This window comes from Papio anubis, chromosome 3, assembly GCF_008728515.1.
Source record: "Papio anubis isolate 15944 chromosome 3, Panubis1.0, whole genome shotgun sequence".
NCBI lineage: Eukaryota > Metazoa > Chordata > Mammalia > Primates > Cercopithecidae > Papio > Papio anubis.
The window spans coordinates 71,372,694-71,386,615 of record NC_044978.1 but is presented as its reverse complement, the minus strand read 5'-3'; positions in this window follow the sequence as shown (position 1 = coordinate 71,386,615).

Here is a 13,922-nt window from a genome sequence, read left to right as displayed (position 1 = left end):
ACAACTTCTGGAAACAAAAATTTATTAAAGAAATTAAAATTATAGTTGAAAGCTTTAAGAATAGACTAGACCAAGGGGAAGGAATAATTTTACAGCTGTAAGACAAGTCTTTTGAATTTATGTAGCCAGACAAAAATAATGAAAAAAAACCATCTTTTTAAATGAACAAAGCATTCCAATACAAGAAATATGCAATTATATAAAGGGGCCAAACATGAGTCATAGCTATTTTTGAGACAGAATAAGTAAAAATAAAAAGTTTGTAAAACCTATTTGAGGGAACAATTTAGGAAAAATAGTCTGGTCTTGCTAGAGATTTAGACATCCAGATACAAGAGGCTCAAGGAATAGCTGGATGATATATTGCAAATTGAACTTCATCAAGACATATCATCATCAGACTACCCAAAGTCAACATAAAGAAAAAAATTCTAAAATCAGCAAGAAAGAAGCATCTAATAACTTACAAAAGAACCCCATAATACTAGCAGTAGACTTTTCAGCAGAAACCTTATAAGCCAGAAGAGATTGTGGTCATATTTTCAGCCTTCATAAAAAAAAAAAAAAAAAGAATAAAAATAAAATAAAAAACTGCTAGCAAATAGTTTTGTATCCTACTAAACTAAGCTTCATAAATGGGGGAAAAATAAAGTCTTTTCCAGAGAAACAAATGCTAAAGGAATTTGTCACCACTAGACCACATCTACAAGAAATGTTCAAAGGAATCCTAAGCATGGAAACAAAAGGGCAATACTTGCTGTGAAAAAGTAAGAAAGAAAGAAAGAATAAAACATTTCTTAAAAAGCGTTTACACAATTGGGTCTACACAGCACCGAGTTAACTATTAGTATTGTGACAGCACTAGACCCTCACAAGTCAATAGTAACCTTGAATGCAAATGAACTACATACTCCACTTAGAAGATATAGACTCAAGGAATTAATTCTTTTAAAAAAAGATCAAACCATATGGTGTTTACAAGAAACCCACCTAACTGGTAAAGATATTCACAGACCCAAAGTCTGCAATTTTTCCTCAAAGGGCTGGAAAAAGATATTCCATGCAGACAAAAACAAAAAGTGAGCAAGAGTAGTTATATAAGATAAAGCAGGCTTTAAATCAACAACAGCAAAAATAGATGAAAGGGTCATTATATAATGATAAAAGGATTAATTCAACAAGATGTAACAATCCTAAATGCTATGCATTCTACACCAGAGCAGTCAGAGCTATAAAACAAATACCACTAATACTAAGAAAAGAGATGGATCACAATACAGTAATGGTGGGGGACTCTCACATCCCACTGAGAGCACTAAACATTATCAAGAAAGAAAATCAACAAATAAACTCTGGACTTAAATTGGACTCTAGACCAAATGCACCTACTAGACATTTACAGAACAAATTACATAATAATTGCAAAATATACATTCTTCTTATATATGGATGGAACATTCTCCAAAATAGATTATATGACAGGCCACAAAGCAAGTCTCAATACATTTTTAAAAATCAAAATTATGTCAGGAGTCTTCTTAGACCACAGTGGAATAAACCTAGAAATTAATACCAAGATGAACTCTGAAAACTATACAAACACATTGAAATAAAACAACCTAGTCCTGAATGATCATTAGGTCAACAATAAAATTAAGACAGAAGTGGTTTTGTTTGTTTGTTTTGTTTTGTTTTTTTAACATTGTACCAATGAAAATACAAACACAATATATCAAAACTTCCGTGGTATAGCAAAACCAGTGCTAAGAGGGAATTTTACAGTGTTAAATGTCTAGATCAAAAAGATAGAAAGTGCTCAAATTACAAGCCGAACGTCATACCTCAAGGAACTAGAAGATCAAAAATAAGCTAAACCCAAAGCTTGAAGAAGAAAATAAAAATAACAAAGACAAGAGCAGAACTAAATGAAATTGAGACTAAAAAAAGAAACAAATGATCAATGAAACAAAAAGTTAGTTATTTGAAAAATAAACAAAGTTAATAGACTGCTAGCTAGATTAACCAAGAAAAAGAGAAGAGTCAAGCATAACCAAAAATGATAAAGGTGACATTACAACTGATACCACAGAGATACAAATGATCATCAAAGGCTACTATGAGCATCTGTAGGTGCACAAACTAAAAAAATTGTAAGAAATGAATGAATTTCTGAAAACATACAATGTAGTAATGTTGAACCAGGAAGAATAGAAATCCCGAAAAGACCAAGAATGAGTAATGCAATTGAATCAGTAATAAAAAAATCTCCTAACAAAACAAAGGCCAAGACCAGATGGATTTGCAGCCAAATCCTACCAGATATACAAAAAAATAACTGTTACCAATTCTACTGAAACAGTTTCAAAAAATTAAGGAGAAGGGAATCTTTCCTAATTCATTTTACAAAGCCGGTATCAACCTGATACTAAAGCCAGGAAAAGACACAAGAAGAAGAAAGAAAACTGCAGACCGATATCCCTAATGAACATAGATGCAAAAATGCTCAACAAAATACTGGCAAAACCAATCCAACAGCACATCAAAAAGGTAATACACCATTATCAAGTGTGTTTTATTCCAGGGATGTAAGGATAATTCACCCTTCACAAATCAATACATGTGATTTACCACATAAAAAGGATTATAAACAAAAAGCTTCTGATCATCTCAATGATGCATAAAAAGCATTCAATAAAATTCAGCACTGCTTCATGATAAAAACTTTCAACCAACTAGGCATAAAGGAACATATGTCAAAATAATAAAAGCCACACATTACAAACCCACAGCCAACATCACACTGAATGGGGGAAACCTGAACTCACTCCCCCTAAGAACTGAAACAAGTCAAGGGTGCCCACTTTCACCAGCCATAATCAACATAGTGCCTGAAGTTCTAGCCGGATCAATCAGGCAATAGAAAATAACAAAAGACAGCCAAACTGCAAAAAAGCAAATAAAATTATTTCTGTTTGCTGATGACAAAATCCTGTACCTAGAAAACCCAAAAGACTCCTCCAAGAAATTTCCAGATTTGATAAATAACTTCGGCAAGGTTTCAGAATACAAGTAACATGTACAATAATTAGTAGCATTTCTATACACCAATAACAATTAAGCTAACAGCCAAATAAAGAATGCAATCTCATTTACAATAGCCACAAAAATAAAATAAAATACCTGGCAATGCATTTAACCAAGAGGTAAAATATCTCTACCAGGAAAACTGCAAAACACTAAGGAAAGAATTTTCAGATGATATAAACAAATGAAAAATATCCCATGTTCATGAATTAGAAAAATCAGTATTTTAAAAATGAACATACTCCCCAAGGCAACCACCTACAGACTCAATACAATTCCTATCAAATTATCAATGTTTTCTTTTTAATGTTTTATTTCTATACGTTTTGGGGGAACAGGTTGTATTTGGTTACATTAGTAAGTAATTATAGTGGTGATTTGTTAGATTTTGGTGCACCCATTACCTAAGCAGTATACACGAAACCCAGTTTGTAGTTCCTCACCTCTCCCATCCTTTCCCTTGAGTCCCCAAAGTTCATTTTATCATTCTTAGGTCTTTGCTTCCTCATAGTTTAGCTCCCAATTATAAGTGAGAACACACAATATTTGGTTTTCCATTTCTGAGTTATTCACTTAGAATAATAGTCTCCAGTTCCACCCAAGTTGCTGTGAATTTTTTAAAAATCTTAATGTTCACATGGAAACAAAAAGGAACCTGAATAGCCAGAGCTATCCTCAGCAATAATCTAAACCTAGAGGCATCATATTACCTGACTTCAAATTATACTACAAGAGTGCTCTAGTAACCAAAACAGCATGATACTGATATAAAAATAAACGCATAGATCAAAGGAACAGAATAGACAACACAGAAATAAAGCCATATACCTACAATCCACTGATCTTCAACAAAGTCAACAAAAATACACACTGAGAAATAAACACCCCATTCAACAAATGGGGCTAAGAAAATTGGATAGCTATATGCAGAATAAGGAAACTGGACCCCCATTCCCCAACATATATATAAATTAACACAAGATGAACTAAAGACTTAAATGTAAGAACTGAAACTGTAAAAATCCTAGAAGAAAACCTAATAAAACTCTTCCGGACATTGTGCGAGGCAAAGAATTTATGACTAAGTTCTCAAAAGCAAGCACAACCAAAACAATAATAGACAAACAAGACTGAATTAAACAAAAAGCATTTGCACAGAAAAATTAATAATCCATGGATTATTAGGTTGAAAACAGACAGCCTACAGAATTGGGGGAGATATTGGCAAACTATGCATCCAACGAAAGGCCAGTATCCAGAAGCCACAAATAACTAAAACAGCTCAGCAAGCACAAAACAAGCAATTTTATTAAAAAGTGAACAAAAAACATGAACATACATTTTTCAAAAGGAGACATACAAGCAACCAACAAACTTTTTTGAAAAAAATGTTTGACATAATCATCAGAGAAATGCAAATTAAAACCACAGGGAGATACCATCATACACCAGTCAGAATGGCTATTATTAAAAAGTCAAAAATAACATGTGTTGGTGAGGATGCAGTGAAAAGGGAATGGTTACATGCTGTCAGTGGAAATGTAAATTAGTAAAAACCTCTATGGAAAACAGTATAAAGATTTCTCAAAAAAAGGGAAAATAGAGCTATCATTCTACAGAGCAATCCCCCGTAGGGTATCTACCAAAAGGAAAAGAAGACATTATATAAAAAAGACTCCTGCACATCTATTTTTCTTGCAACACTATTCACAATAGCAAATTCATGAAATTAACCTAGGTGTCTGTCAGCAAATGATTGGATAAAGATGTGGGGTGTGTGTGTGTGTGTGTGTGTGTGTGTACATTACTAAATTATAAAAAAAATAATTAAATCGTGTCTTCTGCAGCAACATGAATGGGTTGGAGGTCATTATCCTAAGTGAAATAACTCAGAAACTGAAAGTTAAATGCTGCATGTTCTCACTTACAAGGGAGAGCTAAACAATGAGTGGACACAGAGTGGAATAATAGACATGAAGGCTCTGAAAGATGGGAGCGTGGAAGAGGGTGAGGGTTGAAAAATTACCTATTGAGTACAATGTTCACTATTTCGGTGATGGTTACGCTAAAAGCTCAGATTTCACCACTATGCAATGTATCCATGTAACAAAACTGCACTTGTACTCTCTAAATTTGCATAAACAAATTTTTTTAAAAATAAAGCATACTTGTTTGCCTTTTATAACTGAATTTGTAAACCTGTGTAATATAAATCAATGGAGAAAGAAAATATTCTCAATGTTTACTAAATAAACAAATAAATGCTTCAAATAATTTGTGAAAGGTCATATCCCACAATATGCACTGAGCATTATAAATTAGCTGCACATGCTGAAAACATCTAATGATTTTTGTTCTCATATATAAAAATTTGTGTTTAGTATCTCCCTACTTTTAGCTCTTTTGGGGTAAAACTAAAATACATTTGGTTCAATTTAGCCTTCATTAAGAAATTATTTTAGCTGAGTGTCTTGAATAAATAAATGGAGATTTGAAACAGAGAGATAATAAATTAGGGATAAAAACCACTGATTCCTAATTATGTGTGCAGATATCCTCACTGCACACATAATTAAGAAAATGTCCTATACACTATGCATAGATTCTAACTTCCTTGGAAGTTATAACTTCTGGAAATTTTTATCATTCTTTATGCTAACAATTAAGATAAAGAATATTTAAATAATATACAAACAGGTAGTGTTCGATTTTAATTTGATAGTATCAATGGAAACAGGATAAAAAACTTTTATACCAAAAAATGAATTTATTAAAAATATTCAAAACACCATGCTTGATGCTGCATTAGTGGTGGGGGTAGCAATAGCAAATAAAGTGTGAACAAGAACCCCAAGGAACACATTCACTGAGGAAAAAAAGATAATTCTATGCAAGTCACTCTGTTAATATTTATAGATTTTAGAAGGGGATCAGAATGGTGATATAAGTATTAAACATTATGTGGAGACATGTAGTTAAAATGATTCTATATGTTCACAATTGAACACAGCTCTTCTTCTCTAAACATTAAGTATTGATAGAAAAAGATTTAAAAAACAAAAAAGAGCTTCTAAAAATAAGATGAACATCCTGGGGAAGAAAGAAAACAAATTCAAGCAATGATTTGGCTTAAGACATAAGCCTGCTGTACTAGGGAGCTTAAAGCAGACAGCATTACTCTACAACCTTGGCTGCTATGGGGTAAAGAAGACTAAAGTACTCTGCATTGGAACCGCAAAGTAGATCTTGGTGCTCTACTTACAGCCAGTGGCTTTAGTGGGTTTTCTCTACTTGTGAAAGGAGAGCAAAGAAAAAAATCAATCCTGCAACCACAGTCTGTGCTGTGGTTTTTAGCAATAAGAGAGTATCTGGCAGTAGAAAGATGCAGACTTTGCCTCCTAACCAAGAACTGTAACAAGTTGCCTGCAGCCAGATCTGTGGTATTCTTGAGGTTACCACTAGGCAGAGGTCCCATATTGCCAAACCCTTGCGAATCACAATGGACATTTATTGTAGGTGGTCCTAATTGCAGCACTGTGTAGGTGAGTTTTCTGTGCTGGAGCAGAAAACGGTGCTACAGGGACAAAATATGGGGCCACTTATTGGAGAATGCATTATTTTCCATCCCTACAGAAATGATATTTATAATGTTACATTAATTGCATGAGCTAAGCAAGAAACAATGAGTATATTGCAGGCCTCAGTAAGACATGTGTGCTCCAAAGAATGGAAGATAAATTCTATGAAGATTGAAGTTATTGCCACTTCAGTAAAATTTTTAGTATTGCAGGAATCAGAAAGGCCCTGGACATGCACTATGAAATAAAAGACAAATTATTGCATCTTAAATTCCAAGAAGGAAGCTCAATATCTGATCATCTTCTTTGGGATCTGAAAGTAGTTATGTACAATGGAGAATAATGCTTTGGCTCTTATTCTAAATTACACAGAATTCTGCCAGCTCTGAGTGTGGCTTAGGGTAGGAAAGGGCTCTGCAGCAGTCAAGGCTATATTACAAGTGGACCTGCCACAAGGCTTATTATCTGAGCACACACTATGGTGTTGCAGGTGTCAATGGTGAAAAGAGATAAAGTGTGGAGTTAATGTCAGCCCCCAGTGGGAGAATCATCTTAAGCCCTTGGGTTCTGGAAGAAAACCGTGCCATCTGCAGGATAGAATTATATGGCTGCCAAGAAACAGCACCTGAGGTGCTACTGAGACTTGATGGATCACTTGATCATATGGCATCATATAGCAGATATAGACTGCTATAAACTGTCCATTATAAGCTGGAATCTGGCAAACCTGTCATGTCATAAAATAGAGCATGTCCAGGCACAATTCATTATAAATTGAAGATGGTGATCCATAATTGAGCCTAATACAGACAACAGAATATGAGTAAGTTATATTATTTCATAGCCCATTTAATCAACCACAGTTGTACTAGCATTGCTCCTTCAGGTCACACTTATGGCTTTATGTTTTGGGGTCCCTTATTACCAACTTGATAAAAGGTGGAAAAATTCTGAGTTTGTTCCACAAATCAGTAAGCCTATGACATGTGTACATTCTGAAAATGAGCTGCAGCTGCACTACAGTCCCACTAACAAAGCTGAGAAAAATATTTGTTAGGAGAAATCCTCTCAATGGGAAAATATGAGGTGCTATATCTGCTCATCTATTTTGTATGGAAAAAGAAGACTTTCAAAATTAGAATATTAAAATAATGAGTGATAACGAATGGTGTGGCTGGCTGGTCAAGAAACCAGAAGTAGAAATACTAGAATACTGGGGGTAATAATGTCAGGAAAACAGTTATATGGGTCTCTGAGAGTGTATATAAGAGAGTAGATCACATTTAATATCCACCAGGAAATTTTGAACATGGAAGAGGCTTGATTCAATAACCAAGTAGAAAGAATAATGACTAGTTGTCTTACCTAGCCGCTATCATCAGACACAGGGTACTGGCAAATGGATACATCAACAGAGTAGCCATGATGGTCAGGATGGAGGTTAGTCATGGGCCCATCAACATGGTCTCTCACTTACCAACATTGATTTAGCTACTTGTAATGCTGGGTGTCCAATATGCCAGCAATTAAGATCAACGTTTAGCCCCCAGTATGTCACCGAGCCTTGAGAAGTCCAAAGAGCTACTTGGAGGGAAACATCCTTTTAGCCCTAGAAAGCACAGAAATTCATATGAACTGCCAGTGGCATATATTTTTGTCTTTCCTACTCACAGGGTCTTTCAATCAGCATCAGCAATTGAGGGTGTGTTTAACACACCAATCCTGTGTCACTAATTGGTATAATACATGGAAATAGAAACCAAGAGGAGGTAGTAGGAATGGTCCCATTAACTGTCACTCTGAACGACACATTTTTGGGAGTTTGTACTTGCTGTCAATTTTGGTCCTGCAGGTTGAGAAGTTTTAGATCCCAGAGGAAGAACGCTTCCAACAGGTGACACTGTAAATGTATATGTATATGTGTGTGTATATGTATATGTATTTGTATGTAAATGTATATGCATATGTGTGTATACGTATATGTATATGTATGTGTATATGTATATGAGAGAGAGAGAGAGAGAGAAAGTCTCACTCACTCTGTCACCTAGGCTGGAGTGCAGTGGTGCCATCTCGGCTCACTGCAACCTCCATCTCCCAGACTCAAGTGATTCTACCGCCCCAGCCTCCAGAGTAGCTGGGATGACAGGCATTACTGAAAAACAAGGGAGGTTTGAAAAAACGGAAAACATATTCTTTGTGAAAATAATCACACAAATGTCAATTCTTCACAAGTGAATTTATAAATAAAATACAATGCCTTAAAAATGTCAATTAGCTTTCTTCTTGGAGCATGACAAGTTGATCATAAAGTAAACATGAATGAATACATAAGCCAGAATATCGAGGAAAGCCATGAGATAAGAGAGCAATAGGTAAGGAGTTCTAGCTCTGTAGCGTCACAAAATGGGAAATACACGATAAAGCCACAGGATTAAACAGTAAAATACCAACCCATGAATAAATAGATCCACCAGTGGAACCAAAAAATAAATATATAGAAATATATAAATATATTCAGATGCAGGCCAGGTGTAGTGGCTCACGTCTGTAATCCCAGCATTTTGGGAGGCCGAGATGGGTGGATCAACTGAGGTCAGGAGTTTGAGACCAGCCTGGTCCAACATGGTGAAACCCCATCTCTACTAAAATATACAAAATTACAAAATATTTTTAGTATACTAAAATATACAAAATACAAAAAATAAAAACCATCCCTACTGAAATATACAAAATTTAGCCAGGCATGGTGGTGGGTGCCTGCAATCCCAGACACTCGGGAGGCTGAGGCAGGAGAATCTCTTGAACCTGGGAGAAGGTTGCCGTGAGCCAGGATTGTGCCACTGCATTACAGCCTGCATGACACAGCAAGACTCCATCTCAAAAATAAAGAAAGAAAGAAAAGAAAAGAAAAAAGAAAAGGAAAGAAAAGGAAAAGAAAAGAAAAGAAAAGAAAAGAAAAGAAAAGAAATATATCCAGATGCATATAAAACTTTAAAGGTTGTATGGTCATATAGCAGGCAGAATTTGCACAATTGAATAAACATTTAGAAAAGAATAAATTTAAATGTATGCTTACAAATGTCAGAGAAACTGTAGGACACCCAAATAAATCTGAATTTCAAATAAGCAACAAATAACTCTTTAATTAGTGTGTATCTAAAGATTATTTATTTTTATCTGAAATTCAATACTTTTAAAAATTACATTGATTCATAATAATTGTACACATTTATGTGGTCCCTGTGATATTTTGATACTTAACAATGTGTAATGATCAAATTAGGTTAATTAGGATCTCCATCACCTCTAACATTTTCCAAATCTCTTCTGCCTATTTGAACTTATTTCTTCTGTCTAACTGTATTTTTGTGTTCATTAACCAAACTTTCTTCATGCCCTCTTCCATGTCATTTCCAGCCTCCGGTAACCACCATTCTACTCTCAAATTCCATAAGATCGATTTTATTTTTTAGCTGTATATTTAGCTGTTTTTTTTTTTTTTTTTTTTTTTTGACATGTGCTATTTGTCTTTCTGTGCCTGGCTTATTTCACATAACATGTCTTCCAGGCTCAACACCACTGATTTCCAGGGACATGCAAATCAAAATCACATGAGGCATTATCTCAGCTCAGTTTATCAAAAAGATCAAAAAATAACAGACACTGTTGAGAATGTGGAGAAGTGAGAAAGGAGATCTCTATCTAGTGTACTACTGGTAGCAATGTAAATTAGTTCATCCACTATGGAAAGCAGTATGGAGATTCCTCAAAAGATAAAAATAGAACTACCATATTGTTCTGGAATCCTACTGCTGGTTACATATGCAAAAGAAAGGAAATCAGTATACTGAAGAGACAAAATCAATATGTCAAAGTGATTTCTGCACCCCCATGTTTATTGCAGCACTACTCACAATAGCTAAGATATGGAATCACCTTAAAGTTCCATCAATGGATGAATGCATAAAGAAAATGTGTTATATATACACAACAGAATAGTATTCAACCATAAAAATAATGGAATTCTGTCATTTGCAGCAACATGAAATTCAAATGTAACTGTAGTTTTCTGTGCTAAGTTTATAAACTTACCCTCAGTATGCAAGGATACCAAGCACATATGAGATAAAATGTAAAAAATGAAACCATATAAAAAATAGAAGAAAACATGAGTAAATTATTTTAAACCCAAGTAGTGAGAAAAACATTCTAGTTTTTCTAAAAATTTCCTAAAAATCCAGAATCAATAGAAGAAACAATAGTGACAAATTCAACTTTATTTATTTATTTTTAAAGTTTCATTTTTATTCATTTTTTTAATTTCAACTTTTATTATAGATTAAAGGGCACACATGCAAGTTTGTTACATTGGTAAATCGCAGGATATTGGTCCCATCATCCAGGCCATAAGCATAGTACACCCAACAGTGGTTCTTCAGCCCACAACCCACTCCCTGCCTCCCCTGTCTAGTGATCCTCAGTGTCTATTATTTCCATCTTTACAAGCATGTGTATTCAATGTTTAGCTCCTACTTCTAAGTGAGAACACACCATATTTGGTTTTCTGCTCTTGCCTTAAGTCACTTAGAATAATGGCCTCCAGCTCCACCCGTGCTGCTGCAAAGGGCATTATTTCATTCTTTCCTGTGAATGCATAGAGTATTCCATGGTGTATATATATCACATTTTCTTAATCCACTGTTGGTGGGCAATTTTGTTGATTCCATGTCCTTGTTACTGTGAACAGTGTTGCAGTGAGCATACAAGTGCGTATGTCTTTATGGTAGAATGATTTCTGTTTCCTTTGGGTGTATACCCAGCAGAAGGGATTGCTGGGTTGAACGGTAGTTCTATTTTAAGTTTTTTCAGAGGTCTCAAAACTGCTTTCCACAATGCTAAACAAATTTTCATTCCTACCAACAATGTATAAGCATTTCCTTTTCTCCACAGCCTCACCAGCATCTGCTATTTTTTGACTTTTCAGTAATAGTCATTCTGACTGGTGTGAGATGGCATCTCATGGTCTTCATTTGCATTTCTCTGATAATTAGTGATGTGAGCATTTTTTCATGTTTGCTGGCTGCATGATGTCTTCTTTTGAGAAGTGTCTGTTCATATCCTACGCCCATTTTCTAACTGGGTTGTTCATTTTTTGGTTGTTGATTTATGCTCCTCTTAAATTCTAGAGATTATACCTGTGTCAGATGCAAATATTTGCTTGCAAATATTTTCTCCCATTCTGTAGGTCATCTGTTTACTCTGTTGGTAATTTCTTTGGCTGTACAGAAGCTCTCTCATTTAATTAGGTCTCACTTGACAACTTTTGTTTCTGTTGCAATTGCTTTTGGGAACTTAGCCATAAATAATTCACCAAAGCCTATATCGAGAGGTATATTTCCTATGTTATCTTCCTTTTTTTTTTTTTTTTTTTTTGAGGCAGAGTCTCGCTCTGTTGCCCAGGCTGTAGTGCAGTGGCACGATCTGGCTCACTACAAGCTCTGAAACACGCCCAGCTAATTTTTTGTATTTTTTAGTAGAGGTGGGCTTTCACCATGTTATCCAGGATGGTCTCGATCTCCTGAACTCGTGATCTGCCCACCTCAGCCTCCCAAAGTGCTAGGATTACAGGCATGAGCCACAGCATCAGCCATTTCCTATGTTTTCTATGAAGATTTTTATAGCTTGAGGTGCTACATGTAAATATTTAATATATCTTGAGTGAAGATTCATATGTGATAAGAAGTAGGAGTCCAGTTTCATTCTTCTGCATATGGCTAGTGAGTTATCCCAGCAACACTTATTGAAAAGGGAACCTTTTCCCATTGCAAGCCTAATCAAAAGAACAAAGCCAGAGGCATCACATTGCCTAACTTCCAACTATGCTACAAGGCTACAGTAATCTAAATAGCATGGTACTGGTACAGAACCAGACACACAGAACACTGGAACAGAAGAGAGAACTCAGTAATAAACACACATAGACCTAGAGCCATCTGATCTTCAGCAAAATTAATAAAGTTTTATTTTTTAATTTTATTTTTAATTAAAAAATATATTTATGAGGTAAAATGTAATGTTCTGATTTTAAAAGCACACCTTTGAGAGGAGGGGCCAGGTGGCCAACTAGAAGCAACTGTGATTCATGGCATTCACAGACAGGAATGAAAGGAGTTAGTGAATTCAGGACCTTGAACTGATATATCCAGCTTCTCACATTGGGATTGACTAGGCAAACAACTCCACTGTCAGAGAATGAAGGAAAGCAGGGTGGGATGAAGGTCTATGCAGGAGTAGCAGGGAGCCAAAGGAACCCCCACCTCCAGCCAAGGGAATTGTGAGTGATTATGCGGCCCTGCCCAGGGCCATGAACTGAAATCTGCCAGAGGTACAAAGAACAGCTGGTACCATTTCTACTGGAAGTATTCCAAAAAGTCAAAAAGGAGGGACTCCTGCTTAACTCATTCTATGAGGCCAGCATTATCCTGATACTGAAACCCAGCAGAGATAGCAAAAATTCAAGAAATCGTCAGGTATTCAGGTCCATACCCTTGATAAAGATTGATTCAAAAATCCTCAGTAAAATACTGGCTAACCAAATCCAGCAGTACATCAAAAAGTTTATCCACCATGATCAAGTCGACTTCATCCTTGGGAACGCAAAGTTGGTTCAACATATGCAAATCAACAAATGTGATTCATCACATAAATAAAACCAAAGACAAAAATGGCACAATTATCTCAATAGATGCAGAAAATGCCTTCAGTAAAACTCAACATCCCTTCATGATAAAAACTCTCAATAAACTATTGAAGGAACATACTTCAAAATAAAAAGAGACATCTAGACCCAGAGCCAATATCATACTGAATGAGCAAAAGCTAGAAGCATTCCCCTTGAAAACCGGGATAGGAGAAGAATGCCCTCTCTCATCACTCCTATTCAACATAGTACTGGAAGTTCTGGTCAGGACAATCAGTCAAGGGAAAGAAATAAAGTGTGTTCAAATAGGAAGACAGGAAGTCAAATTATCTTTGTTTGCAGATGACATGATCATATATCTAGAAAACCCCACCATCTCATCCAAAAAGCTCCTTAAGCTGGTAAGCTACTTCAGCTAAGTCTCAGGATATAAATTCAAAATGCAAAAATCGCTAGAATTCCTATTCACTAAAAACAGGCAAGCAGAGAACCAAATTATGAATGAAATCCCATTCACAATTGCCACAAAAAGAATAAAATATTCAGAAATACAGCTA